The 15,425-nt window shown below is 35.8% G+C and overlaps 1 protein-coding gene across 2 annotated transcripts in view; it reads left to right on the top strand.

Moving 5' to 3' along the window:
• Positions 1-291: 291 nt before the first annotated feature.
• Positions 292-15,425, top strand: part of lrrc3b (leucine rich repeat containing 3B) — a 32,093-nt gene continuing 16,959 nt past the window's right edge. Inside the window, exons 1-2 of one of the 2 annotated variants that reach the window (XM_030147913.1) lie at positions 292-439; positions 1,374-1,527. The gene's annotated coding sequence lies outside the window, so the exon portion shown is untranslated. The remainder of the gene's footprint in view (positions 440-1,373; positions 1,528-15,425) is intronic. The other variant, XM_030147914.1, reaches the window with a different exon arrangement.

Below are 15,425 nucleotides of genomic sequence, written 5' to 3'. Positions count from 1 at the left end.
TTGTGGTTTGTTTGCTTATCAGTCATTTATGTACCAGTACTTATATTCTGCTGGTTGATTTTGTTTTCATTTTATTGTCTACATGTTCGACATAAAGGTTTCATTTAAGTTATTTTACTGGTCTGGCATAATGGAAATCAAATTGGGCTTAATGTGGCCCCTGAAAGAAAATGAGTTTGACACCCCTGATTTATACTGAAAGCTGAGACCGGATGTGGAGTTGTGTGTCTGTGCAATGACTTCACCCACTGAACCCCTCCCTTTCTCCATTCACTCCTGTGCAGTGTTTTATGCTGAAAGGTGTATGCACGCTCCGTGACTTGGCCACTCCACGGTGTGTTGATCTGTGAAGGGCTATCAGAGCAGGCAGGCTGTCCCCTCAGCCTGTGGGAGCAGCTGGATGTGAGGCTGTTGTGCATCAGTCCAGGACTCTGTGCAGGTGAGGACACTGGTGTCGCCTGTTGCTCCAGTCAGACCTGTCTCACTGCTGGATCATGGGAAAGCTGCCTGTCTCCTTTTAGGGATTGCTGCTTTTCTCCTGTTTCTGTCTGCAGGATTTCTTCTTATGTTTATGTTTTTAACAGCAGGATGCAAATGCAGTCACGTTTCCATTTCCCATCTGAGTTGCTTTCAGTGAGACAACAATAAGACTTGATTTGGTGTCGGCAGTTCAGGTAGACTGGTGCGTGGTGTTTTCATTGGGACCGTCTCAACCAGACTTCCTTTGAAGAAAATCTCATTTAAGGATTTTGGCTTTTTCTGTCACTGTTACAATGTTAAAAACCTCAAACTATATGTCTGTGTAAAGCTTTAAACCTGCACTTTAATTCGGCGCTAGAAAGATATGTAAGATTATTTGAATTATTCTGAAAAATGTCCACTTTATTCCGGGTTCGCATGCAGATTCTTGCGATTTCCCCCCCAGCAAAATGCACCGCGGAGGGCGGCAGCGATCGGTAGGCACCGTGTTAAACTTAAAATGGTACAAAAACAACTGACGCAACGTTTATTTAACATGAGCCGAATTATTTTGTTGCTTTTTTAGATTAAAGTGGGTGGGTTTGTTGTGCAGGAAATTATCTGTTGTTTCGGCAGGATTGGTAGAGATTGTTAAATTGTGCGATTTGTTGATTGAGTTTTGGGTGACGTTCTTTGTATTTAGAAGGCGTAGCGGGGCCACAGTTCAGTCAGCGTTGGGTTTATTGGACTGGAAATTCCGGGAACATTTATTTGTTTGTTGAGCTAATTATGAGCGTTATCTTCAATTGTTTGCACAGGTTAGAGGAACGTCAGGTTGTGTTTGCTCAGCCTGGTTGGTGTATTATATAAATGGCTCAAATGCATGCGGCAATTAAATAGTAGTTTAATGACAGGGAGGATCTCCACATGTGAGCCCCAGCTGGATCCTCCTGGGCTTCCCTGCAGTCCACACTTCAGGTGCATCCCGACTACAAGGGGCTGTTTTTGCCACATATCCTGCTCCATCATCATATGCATAAGGCTGCAACCAGACTCATGACAGACAAAGTAAACCCCTCAACAATTATGGAGTCCTGTCTCGTTTTGTGCAGAGAAACCTGTTTCCCACTGGTTTTACTGGCAGAGCATCACTGTGCATAGTTATTTCATTGTGATCATTAGATCTGATCTATCACACCTAATAAATCCAGTGTTAATGGAATTATACTGGCATCAGCTTCAACCACTGGGATTAAAATTAACAGCCAGTGCTATTATTTTGGTAGGAGAGAGTACATAGTGAACTGTTTTTTGACTGGACATGCCTACGTTAGACAATAACTGGTGGCTATTAGCATGTGAATGTGTCTTTGCAATAACATATAACAGTTAAGAAAAGAACCAGCATGTCATATTTAGAGTCAAGATCTTTAAATTGATCAAAGGTTTATATTTGCAGTGTCAAAAGGCAGTTTTTCTTGCATATAAATCCAAAGCTATACAATATAACCCCTCTGTTGTAAAAATGATCATAGCGGCTGTTATATATAGTTTGTTCACTTCATTAAATGTATCCATCCATGTTAAAAATTTTCAGAAATCAGTCATTTTAGTCAGTTTCAAGGTCTGTTAGTTTCCTGTTATAACTAAATTGACGTGCATTGTTATAATAAATAAACCCAGTGTTAATGGAATTATACTGGGATCAGCTTCAACCACAGGGATTAAAATTAACAGCCAGTGCTATTATTTTGGTAGGAATGAGTATATAGTGAACTGTTTTTTGACTGGACATGCCTACGTGAGACAATAACTGGTGGTTATTAGATTTGGGAATTAGGGCTGAAAGATATATCGTTATCGTATTGATATGTAGATATGAACATTCAAGATATTAATATCGAAAAAGCAATGATATAAACGATATAGATTTCCCCCGCACTCGCCTTGCATGTACAGCTCTGGAAGTCACAACGAATTTCATTTATTCATACTTTATGTTAATGTTGATGACTGGCAGTGAGTTCTTATAAATAAAACTGCACTTTCCATATTCTTTTGTATTATGATGTTTGGGTTTTTCTGAAAAATGCTTGGTTTTCACCGAACCCGTAGTCATATCGTATCATATCGATATTGAGATATCTGGCATGAATGTCAAGATATGAAATTTTGTCCGTATCGTTCAGCCCTAATGTGAATGTGTATTTGCAATAACATGTAACAGTTAAGAAAAGAACCAGCATGTCATATTTAGAGTCAAGATCTTTAAATCGATCAAAAGTTTATATTTTCAGTGTCAAAAGGCAGTTTTTCTTTCATATAACACCAAAGCTATACAATATAACCCCTCTGTAATAAAAATGATCATAGCGGCTGTTATATCTAGTTTGTTCACTTCATTAAATGCATCCATCCATGTTAAAATTGTCAGAAATCAGTCATTTTAGTCAGTGTCAAGGTCTGTTAGTTTCCTGTTAGGACTAAATTGACATGCCTTGTTATAATAAATAAACCCAGTGTTAATGGAATTATACTGGGATCAGCTTCAACCACAGGGATTAAAATTAACAGCCCGTGCTATTATTTTGGTAGGAATGAGTATATAGTGAACTGTTTTTTGACTGGACATGCCTGCGTTAGACAATAACTGGTGGTTATTAGCATGTGAATGTGTATTTGCAATAACATATAACAGTTAAGAAAAGAATCAACGGGCCATATTTAGAGTCAAGATCTATAAATTGATCAAAGGTTTGCATTTGCAGTGTCAAAAGGCAGTTTTCCTGGCATATAAATTCAAAGCTATACAATAAAACCCCTCTGCAGTAAAAATGATCATAGGGACTATGTTATATCTAGTTTGTTCACTTCATTAAATGTGTCCATCCATGTTAAAATTTTCAGAAATCAGTCATTTTAGTCAAGGTCTGTTAGTTTCCTGTTACGACTAAAGTGACATGCATTGTTAAAGATTATGTGAATATAACATTATTACATTACCTTTTCTGTAACATGTTTAATGATAGTTTTTTGTGTGCAGTGGTGATGAAAACAACTACTTCCGTGATTCCACTCTATATTACTGTTTCTCTAATAAAATGTGACGTGAGGCTGCTGTTTCATGGACTTTCCTCCTAGTGAAATGCTCTTTGTGGCTAAATTCAGTTCCGTGGTGAGAATGTTCAGGGCTTTTACTGAGACAGGTTGATTGAGAGACCCCTAGAGGCAGAAACCACATGTAATAACATGCAAGAGTTTGACTCATGTTTGCTGACCAAGGACACATTTAATACAATTTGTGCTATTTTGTGGTTGAAATGGAAGTGAGTAATTCAATGTTAGTAGATTAATGGAGTTATTTTTTCATATATGCTGTACAAGTCCAAATGAATGGCATGAATTCATGTGTTTTTTTGTCCTTTGGTACTGGCCTGGGTAGGTGTTTTGTTTTTGTTTTTTTCTAGATGTAAACAGCTTCCTCCTGTTGTTGGATATGGTGATAAATCAATCCATTTGATGACCAAAACAGTGATGTGAAGACTATGAGATGTTCTGTTTCATTTCATCCTGTTGGCCGTGCTTTGGTCCTGAACACTTCCTGGTTATTTAGTCGCTAAATACTCCATGAAGTGTCTGCTTGCTGTTTGGTGCAGGGCAGGTTGTGGAAAGTGGAGTTCCGTTACTGAATGCATCATGTAAGTGCGTATTTTAAAAGAGAGTAAAACTGAATAGAGAAGATTAAGGTGAAGAGGTCCTTAAGATGAAAGCAGTTCTTTTTAATGGGGATCACTGTATGCATGATGTCTGTGAGTCCTTTGTTGTCCTATAGTATCTCCCACTGATTCAAGATTCAAGAGGTTTAATTGAAAAAAGTGCAACAGTTACATCATACAATCTGCTATTTACAGTTGAATAAAAGGTGAAAAAAAAAAGAAATAGAATAAAATGGCACATATATGGTACAAGTAAACTAATGTGATTTGGATGATTGAGCCAAAATTAACAAACAAATGGCCTCCATCCCAGTGTCCACGGCTCAAATCAGCTGGACACCACCCCTACAAAGCCTCGCGAGCCAATCACATATTCTCCTGAAAAGGTTAAGTCCAATTTAAACCCACAAAAACCTAGTGAGTCCAGATCCTGCACACAGCGCCGCCACAGGACCAGGAACTGCCACACCCTCACATATGTGTGACTAAACACGATTCTGTTGAGGACCGTGAAATGAACCTAAACTGTTGCCGCTGGTAAGGAAATCCAACTAAAAAACACTGAAATAAACTGTAGAGCAAATTAATATTGTTTGCGTTCACACCAAATAAACCCAGTGTAAATGGAATTGTAGTTGGTCCAGCTTCAACCAGTGGGATTATTTTTATTTATTAAGTTTATTTGATAGGGACAATGCAAATTACATAGTAAAACTTCTACCTGTTAACAAACAAGCTGTAACTGATGATTCACATAAGGAGATTATAGCTATTACTAGTTTCCATCTCCAGTCCCTAGTCAGGCTTTTAGCAGAGAAAAAGAAAGAAGGAAAGAGAGAGAAGTAAAAAAAAAAAACAAAAAAAAACATTTAAGGTTGCGTAAAATGACAAGGTACAATCACAGATGTTAAAAAAAAAAAAAAAAAAAAAAAAATATATATATATATATATATATATATATATATATATATATATATATATATATATATATATATATACATATATATATATATATATATATATAATTCTCTCTCTCTATATATATACACACACATACATATACATACAAATACATACATACACACATAAACAGAAATACAGCGTATGTAAATATTTAAAATCACATTAAAATTAACAGCTGGTGCTATTATTTTGGTATTGAGAGAGTATACAGTGAACTGTTTTTGAATGAGCATGCCTACATTAGACAGTAATTGGTGGCTATTAGCATGTGAATGTGTATTTTCAATAACATATAAGAGTTAAAAAAAGAATCATCCTGTCATATTTAGAGTCAAGATCATTTGCAGTGTCAAAAGGCAGTTTTTTTGCATATAAGTCCTAAACTATACAATATAACCCCTCTGCAGTAAAAATTATCACATGGACTATGTTAGATATAGTTTGTTCACATATGTATTTTCATTTAAATGTATCCATCCATGTTAAAATTTTGAGAAATCAGTGATTTTAGCCAGTTTCAAGGTCTGTTAGTTTCCTGTTACTACTGTTAATAAAGTGACAAATACAAAAGACCCGACCTCAAACAAAAGCAGCCTGTGCTTTAATATGTACCATCGTGAAACATCAGCTGCTGTGTTTTATTAAATGCTTCAATGCAATCAATTTTTCTACAGCTCCAGAGTAAACATTTCATCCCTGGAGTCAGAGATATTACCTGATATTTGAACCTATGAGAACATAGACAGCATGTACTCTGTTCTTTCTCACAGGTGAGGAACTCTGACCTTTCATGTTCTTAACCTGTAGTCGCAACGAAGCAGCTCCGTGAGGGTTTGGAGGTTGTAGTGTGTCACCACTTTCCATGTAATCCATCTGACTAAAAAAAAAAAAAAAAAAAAAAAAAAACACCCTCTCACACACAATCACACACTAAGCAGGGGACAGTAAGTGCTTTACACTAGCAGGCAAATCAAATTCTTTGATTGCAGAGGGAAAAGTACAAATGTACTGATTGCAGGCTGTTCGACGCAGGTACAACATCATCCGTTTGCCTCATATTTGCTTCTTTTTTAACCCTTTAACAACTGCAATATCCCTGGCGCTGCATTTTGCGCTTTACAGTATTCAAATTACTGTAACTCCTGAACTGTTTGCGCCATCCACAAAATCCAAATGGCTTCGGAAAGCTGAGATCCCGAGCTTTCCCACACTATATAACACTTTACGGCAGCAAAGTGGGACTTTATTAGAAGTAGAAAGGAACTTCCACACAGGCTAAAAAAAACGCCTGGAAATAAAAAAAAATATGAAGCCATGAATGTTCAAGACCAAAAAGCATGTTTGAGCAGATGTAAAATAGTTGAAAGTTTAATTTTGCAATCTCAAAAAGTTTCATTATGGACATTTAAAGTTGTTTCTGATAATAAATATGCTAAAAACTTCAAGTCTGTTTTTTTTTTTTTTTACAAAAGCACACCATTTAAATAATTTATTATTTATAACAATGATAATTAATGGCCAGTTTTTGAAAGTTAAGTTCTTCCTGAAAACAAAAGTGCAAAAGAATTGGCAAAAAAAAAAAGAAAAATTCTGACACTTTTTTTGCAAAGAAAACATGAAGACACCTAAGCGGCCTGTTATAATGGCAGTCTGAAAAGGGTTAAAGAGGAGCTATATTTGTCAGCCTTCACAGTGGCAGAACATGCTAATAAATGCAGTGGATGAATCCTGTACCTTGATTTCTTTTTCATCAAGCGTTCATGTTGTGCAAATGATGATTAATTGTTGAATTCAGTGAAGGTCTTTTCAGATGATTCGTCTCAAAAATGCGCTCAGCTCAATAGCGCTGACCTGAGGTTTGAAAATCTGCAAGAGAGCTCAGTCATTTTATTTCCACACCCCAAAGTACCACTAATAAATCACTTATGTTGAACCATAATGTTATGTTTGTCAAATTAAGCACCCATGTAATGTAAAATAGAATAGAATAGAATAGACTTTATTTGCCATTTGTGCAGATAGGTACATTGGAATTCTTGTACATTTCCCTGAGTCACGGAATCCAAAGAAAAAAGACATGAACTAGAACAGAAACAAAACATTAACACAGCTAAAACATATAAAAACAGTTATTGCACAGACAAACACAAGTACACACTTGTAAAACAGAGTACAGATCAGAAAATAAGTAATAATAATAATAAAAGTACTTGAAGGTAAAAACAAGTTATTGCACATTTGAATTAAAGTACTGGGAGGTAGAACATATTTTTGTCGTGTTGAAATAGGGGCAACAAACTGCACACATAAACAGCGTAGCCTCCTAAATATGAGAAACTTGTTGTTAAATGTTGCCTGTTCAGCATTAGCACTTAATGTGAAGTAATATTCTGGCCAGCTGGTCAATGAAAAACCAACATTCACACTTGTTTTAGTTGTGTTTCTTTAGCTGCTAAATGCTTCAATATGTTTAACAGCTATCCGCTTAACTTTGTCTGAATGCCAAATGGTGTGGGGGCAGGAGGTGTACAGTGGGGTTATCGTTGCTCTTTTTACTCACAAAAACAGCCGCTGTGACTAAGCACTGACTAGCTGTGCCTAAGGTAGATGTGAACAGTGAGACTGAAGTAAATCAGTAAAGTTGAGGATGAGGAAAATGAAAACATTTGGCTACAAAATGTTTCAGTGGATGTCACGATGCACTGCAGATGTTTATACATTAACTGTATATGGCGGAAACCTCTTATGTCTAAATTAGTTGTTTTTCAGGAAATTGGAAAAATGATGTATATTCTAAATAAATGAACAGAATTAACCCCTAAAGACCTAGTGCTATTTTTGTGACAATTCCCAAATGATTTTTTCTCTCTATTTGACCTTTCTTAAGTAATTCATCACCATTTATTCTGATATTATCCACTTTTTTTTTTTTGCATTTTTTCAGTCAAAGTCATATATTTTCCTATATTTAAGTTGCTGATCTTGTAAATGTTCATAAAAATTCAGATTAAAGTTGAAGGTTTTGAAATCAGAAACCGAGAAAGCTAAAGAAAAGGTGACTTTTTCAGCAAATCTATCATTACCTGAACATAGACCAAGTGTCTCCATCAACTGTCATTTATTAAACTCCATGGGTTTTACTGGTGAATCAATGTTGTAAATGATGACGGTGTTTCCATGTTCACTACGGAGCTTCTGAACATCCAAATAGGTCATATCTGATGACCATGAAAAGATGACAAACTCCAATTATTTACTTGTATTAATAGGATTAATGGTTCAACAGTTATTGAATGTTTTAGATCAGTAGATGATTTTGGTCACCAGTGCCTGTTTGGGTCTCTATGGGTTAAAAGATGTAGTCACAAGCTGTTTTCAACACTTTTCATTGGTTAAATATTTCTAAAACCATCAGGGCAACATGAAAACTGACCAAAAGAATTGTTTTATGACAAAAAAAAAAGACCTTAAATGGACTTCTGAGGTTTCAGATCAGCAGCAGTGAAATAGAAGGCGCTGCAGTTCTTCTAGGTGTAATGTTACCTGCTGGTTTTTGGTCTGCTGTTTTAATGCTAGGAGCTGGTGTCATCTCCAGGTAATGGCTGATCTGACCTAAATGTCAAATGATGATCTATTAAAGTTGAGTCACGATCCACAATCTGAATCACAATGTTCTCACCTTTTATACAATGCAACCAATCTATAACAAGTTTTCCTCTGATTTTCTCTAGAACTTTGCAATTGTCTGACTTAAGATCTCACTTTGAACCGATATTATTACAATACTGAGCAGTGTTAAGTCTATATTTTCCAAAAAGTGGATAAATCTGTGACAGTTGTAGTGTTCCTCTTACATATTCTAGATTGTGGTGGATTTTTACTGTGAATCAAACATGTTTTAAGGTAACTCTAAAGCATCTCTGTAAATTAGACTCATGCAGGTTGGAGGTCAGAGTCCAGACCTGCAGCAGATGGACCTATGGTAGTTCTTCATTATTAATTCTTCGACAGCAGCCAAACAGCTCATTTCACCATCTCTGCAAGTTAATTCAGACTAAATCCAAACACGTAAGTGCAGACACACACTGAAGTCTCACTATAAACAGACTGAAATAAACCTGTTAGCCTAGTGGCCTGTGTCACCAACATAAATGTACAAACCCATATGTTTGCGCAACTATGCAGGGTGTATCAACAAAAACTATATAGGGTGGGGAAGCAAAATTTACAATGAACATTTAGTTGTTTTTTCTCAGCTGGCACTACGTCAGTTGTTTTGAAACCAAACATATATTGATGTCATAATCATACCTAACACTATTATCCATACCTTTTCAGAAACTTTTGCCCATATGAGTAATCAGGAAAGCAAACGTCAAAGAGTGTGTGATTTGCTGAATGCACTCGTCACACCAAAGGAGATTTCAAAAATAGTTGGAGTGTCCATAAAGACTGTTTATAATGGAAAGAAGAGAATGACTATGAGCAAAACTATTACGAGAAAGTCTGGAAGATACTATTAAAGAAGAATGGGAGAAGTTGTCACCTGAATATTTGAGGAACACTTGCACAAGTTTCAGGAAGTGTGTGAAGGCAGTTATTGAGAAAGAAGGAGGACACATAGAATAAAAACATTTTCTATTATGTAAATTTTCTTGTGGCAAATAAATTCTCATGACTTTCAATAAACTAATTGGTCATACACTGTCTTTCAATCCCTGCCTCAAAATATTGTAAATTTTGCTTCCCCACCCTGTACATTCTGAAAAATTACTTGTTAGGGTTAACCCTAACCTTAACCCTAACTTGGCCTGTCCTTAGTGACATTTTCAGGCCTAAATAAGCTGAACTAACTTTGAAAGGCAGGAACAGCTGTCATGGGTAAAGAAATGAAACTGACATGGTGGCCAAAGTGTTAATGTTGTAACCAGGGAATTTTGTGGAAAACAAGATGGATGCCCATTGGCCCCTCCCATGACCCTTGACTGGATTTAAATCCCACCACTACTTTGTGCAAACCAGTTTTAACTTAGATTGCGCAATTTGTCCCTGTCCTGGGTCTGTAAATTTGGACAAATATCCACCAATCCCCTACCTACCAACGTCCATAAAAGAAAATTCCCAAAATTATCAAATGTGGAACTGGAGATAATTTTTCAAAATGTATAGTTTTTTTTGTGATACACCCTGTATGTAATGCCACAATATATGTAATGCTCTCTGTAAAATACTGTAATAGTACTGATAGATAAACGTTATCTCAGGAAAGTTTTGACAGATGTTAGTTTTTTGTACAGTCCCACTGAAATAGTAGATCATAAATGAAGATTGACTGTGATCTAATATTGTCAGATCGCTCAGCCCTACTGATATGCTAAAATATTTCACTTTAACACTTTAACAGACTGTCTGTCAGGAAAATAATATATTTTTTAATTAACTCAGAGAGTCTGACTTGGCAGAGGACCAGTCTGAGATCAGATAACAAATTAGCCTTAAAATCCTATTAAGAGAGAATTCATTTAAAGATGAACCACCAGTTCAGTTCCAAATAAAATAAATGATACCAGAATGACTCAGATTTTTAGAGGGATGTTCTGTGACTTCTATGGTACACAGACCTTTTTGGAGCCACCATTTAATGCTATTAGTACACTTCAACTACAATATACTTATGGCTTCATTTTCATGCTGTTTGAAACTGAAGATGTGTTTGTGCAGAGTCTTAACTGCCCCCTGGTGGCTGCTGAAGCATAGACTCTAAACCTGCATCTTAATGCTTAATTAATGTCTAAAATATCCAGTAACGTTTTATCATGCGTATATTTTATCTTTTGGGTTGATTTTAACTAATGTATCCTCATGTAAAATGTCCCAGCTTGACTGAGAGCTATAATGACCATGGCCAAAAATCACTTCTGCACTAAATTATTTACAAAATCGCAACATGGTGTTCATAAGTCACCTTACTGTGATGGTTCTATAAACTGCAATTTTACATGACTGCACACTTCAGTGCAGTTATGAAGGACATTAGTGAGCTGTATCCTACAATTTTTGATAATGACACCTGCTTTTATAGCACATGATTAGATATGCATGAGGTGTATTATAAATGCATGCAGATTATTTAACCCTTACACCAGCTGTCATGAGCTCCACAGTGGTTTAATAACTGGAACTTCCAACCGGTCAGGACTGAAGTAGTGTCTTAAGGTTTAATTGCCCTTTGCTAAGATTTCCAACCCTAGAGTGATGCTTCACGACTAGTCCTTACATCTACAAATCACCAAATATGCAGAGTCTTTACGAGGACATTGCATCTGCTGTTAAAGTTCTACATATTAAGTCTTACAGACAGGAGTTCCACCCCTAAAAGTAACATCTTTAACCCATAAAGACCCAAATTACTTTTCTTAAGTAATTTATCATCATGTATTATAATATTATCTTCTGTATTTTGCATTTTTTCAGTACAAATCAGGTATTTTGCTATATTTAATTAACTGATCATGTAGATGTTCACAATCTCAGATTAAAGTTACAGGTTATATTATTGGAAACTGAGAAAACGGAAGAAAAAGTGACTTTTTTTAGTAAGTTTTTCTTACTTCTTCAATGAGTGGACATAAAAACAAGCATCTCCATCCACTGTCATTTATGAAAATACATGGGTTTTACTGGTAAATCAGTGTTTCAGTACATGATGGTGTTTCCATGTTGACCACGGAGCCTCTGAACATCCAAATGGGTCATATGTGAGGACCATGAAAAGATGACAAACTGTATTTTACACCAATTATTTCACCATATCAGTGGGTTTAGTGGTTCAGAAGTTATTAAACATTTTAGATCAGTAGATGATTGTAGTTGCCAGTGGCTGTTTGGGTCTTTATGGGTTAAAACTATTATTGAGAGAAAGTAGTCAAAATGAAATTGAATTGGATATTTCTCCCCTATTGCCAGTCTCGAACCATTAGGAACCTTAATTAACTGGAACATAATCAATATAAGTAGGAGGTTTCATAACCCAAGACAAAAATCCTTGAAACTCTGAAAAGTAAAACTGAACTTTTTGTGGAGGAGTTGACACGACACAGATGCAGCTGCACAGACTGTTCAAAATTTTATGTAGGAACACGGAAAACTTTTAATTTCACAAAACTAGATACTAGAAAAATCCTTCTGCATCCAAAATCTCCTGATAACCCCGGTTGTATTCGGCCGGGGGGCTTAACCATATGCTAGTTGGAGGATTTCAGCCGTAGAAATATGGCCTACTTTTCTTTTTCTTTTTTTTACTTTTTAAATATATGAAGGTGTATTCCATGTTGCCTGCAGATAAGGTGAGGTGAGACTGTTAGTTCAGAAGGTTACTTGCCTCAGGAGGAAAAAGAGAGAACAGAGCATGCTCTGTCTCAAATCAAGAAGAATCTCTCAGCTGACACAGCACAGTATTTTTAACATCTAATATCAAATGCGCGGTGATAGAACAGAGGTACGGGAGGTCATAATCCCCACGCTGTGCTGCGTTTTGAAGTTTCCCCAGCTGTATCCTTCATATTCCACAGTTGGATTTTACAGTATAATGAACAAATGCCATAAAGTAAAGACTAAGGGAACGAAGGGTGTTTGTCAGAAACTGTAATTGGTTAAATTGGACCTATTATGCAGAGTTTCATGTGATTATTCTGGGACTGTACTAAAATAGTTTTGCATGATTTATAGCTCAAATCACAGCCTTTTTTTTATCCTGAACTGATGTGTTTTGTAGCTCCCAGCCAGTGTGTGAATCAGACCATTTGTGCTTTGGCCCTCTCTCTATAAAGATCACTCTGTTCTTACAGGAAAGCTGCCAAGGCCCAGCAAGACGCTGCATTTGAGTGCAATCCCATTCTCCTGCTGGCCCTGGAAACACCATAAACAAACAGTCATAGAAGAACCTCAATTCTTTTTCTCATTTTTTGTTTATGGTGGAAACTTTACAAACCAATCACACTGTAGAGCAGTAATGGCGTATCAGTCAAAAAAGGCTGAAACAGGATTATTATCAATGACTCATGTCAGTGGTTTTTATTTCTAGATATTTTGCTCTTTATCTTCCAAACTTTCCCTCATTTTGCCCCCTTTCTTGGTCTGATATTAGTGTGGGACTGAATAATATGAAGAATTTCTATGAAAGGTCTTCCATTGCATAAAATTGGTAGTAACAATTGGACTTAGAATAAATAATGTCCTAACCTTACAGTCTCCATGAAACCAACGATGGACTGGGGTTTCATCATTGGCCAAATGGTGTGACTGCAGAGCTTAAATCCATGGCTCCATCTGATAGAGCAAATGTTTGTGCGTATAAATAGAATGAATTTTCTTATTCAGTGTGATTCAGGCCGCCTTTAGTAATGTTCATATCATGACAGCACCATATGACAGTCAGTGAAATATCCTTCAGGACTGCTGGTTAGTGCAAGTATTTGCAAAAAATCACATCAGGATCTGAGCAATTGCAAGCTCCCATTATTATTATTATAATTATTATAATTATAATAATTATCATTATTATTATTATAATTATAATTATTATTATTATTATTATTATTATTATTATTATTATTATTATTATTATTATTATTATTATTATATTTTTGACATTTGATGGGCTAAATCAGGGGTCTGCAGCCCTTGGCTCCTGATCCACATGTGTCTCTTTCGCTTTTCTCCAGTGTCTCCCTGTGGCCTTGTCAGAAAAACATGAGGAAAATATTGAAATGGAAGTAAAAAAAAATTTTTTTTAAAAACATGTGATGTTTCTTTGTTCATTGTTATCATCCTAAAGCCATTCTTACTCAGTCCAAATATAAAAATGTGCAGCATATGTACTAAAGCAAAAATTTCTAACATCTCTTCAACTAAAATGTGCGTGAGATGCTACATTATAGTTAGCTGTGTTTTTGGTCAAAGTCAGTCTGCATGTGTTCATAGTTAGCATTTTCCAAAAATCTCAGCAGTTTGCTTTATTGTAGTTGTATAATTTCATAAATATCCCAAACATTGTGTTATTGTCTCCAGAGGAATTTCTCTTTCAGTGTTGGGTAAAAATTGGCTTTTAAGACTTTAATGTCACTGACCACTAGACTAAATGATGATCGCTAAATTGACAAAAAAAAGCAATCTGGCAGCTTTAAAGGTCTTTTAAGGTGTGTAATATTTAGGAAGATTTGTGACATTTTAATTGTGCATATGACTGTTAAAAAGGATTTATTTATTGGATTTTAGTTTAGTTTCTATTTATTGATTTGTTTATTTATTGATGATTTTCATGGGCCCATGTGTCTCATAATGGTTCTTTTACTGATTGCTGTTTTATACATGTGGGAAAGCTGCAAATGAATCTGCAAGTTGGGATATATACAGTTGTCTGAACTAAACTGAATGAAAATGGGTATAGATATGTATTATTTGTACAGAGGGAGGGGCTATTTGCAGAATCTACCATGTTATTACTATTACTATTACTATTACTATTATCAAGTACTCATTTCAGGGTTGTTGTTTTTTTTTTCTTCACATTTTGCTCTTTAATCTTCCAAACTTGCCCTCTTTTTGCCTTTTTTAGTCTGATATTGTAGTGGGACTGAAGGTGGCCCAAAACAGACATTTTTTGTCTTGTGTTAAAGTCAGTTGCATCCAGCATTAAAGTTCTTACTATGTTTATGTGGAGACCAGGGTAAATAGCTAATGAGATTTTCGGTGGCCACTGTAAGGAAGGGTTGGGTGGGGGCTATTTGGTTGATTGCAGTTTACATCTACACTGCTAGATATCACTAAATATTCCACATTGAACCTCTAAATGTCGGAGACTGAAACCAGAAAAACAGAGTGCATGACACAGACAACCTCATTAGATTACAGCAGGAAGTCTTTGAGTTGATTATACTTAACATGTGTTTGATCGCTGTATGTTTGGGAATATGGCAGTTTAACCCATGAAGACCCAGAGCTACTTTTGCAGCAGTTCCCAAATGAATGTTTCCCTATTTTAAACTTTTCTTAAGTGATTTATCACCATTGATTGTAATATTACCCTCCTTATTTTGTGTTTTTTCAGTGTAAATCCTGTATTTTCCCATATTTAATTCACTGATAATGTAAATGTTCATAAAAACTCAGATTAAAGTTGAGGGTTATTATGTCAGAAACAGAGAAAACTCCATCCACTGCCATTGATCCAACTCCATGGGTTTTACTGGTGAATCAATGTTGTAGAACATGGGTGTCAAAGTCATT

Source organism: Sphaeramia orbicularis, chromosome 11 (assembly GCF_902148855.1).
Source record: "Sphaeramia orbicularis chromosome 11, fSphaOr1.1, whole genome shotgun sequence".
Classification (NCBI taxonomy): Eukaryota; Metazoa; Chordata; class Actinopteri; order Kurtiformes; family Apogonidae; genus Sphaeramia; species Sphaeramia orbicularis.
Note: the sequence above shows the minus strand (reverse complement) of the source record. Positions and strands in the feature narration are given on the sequence as shown.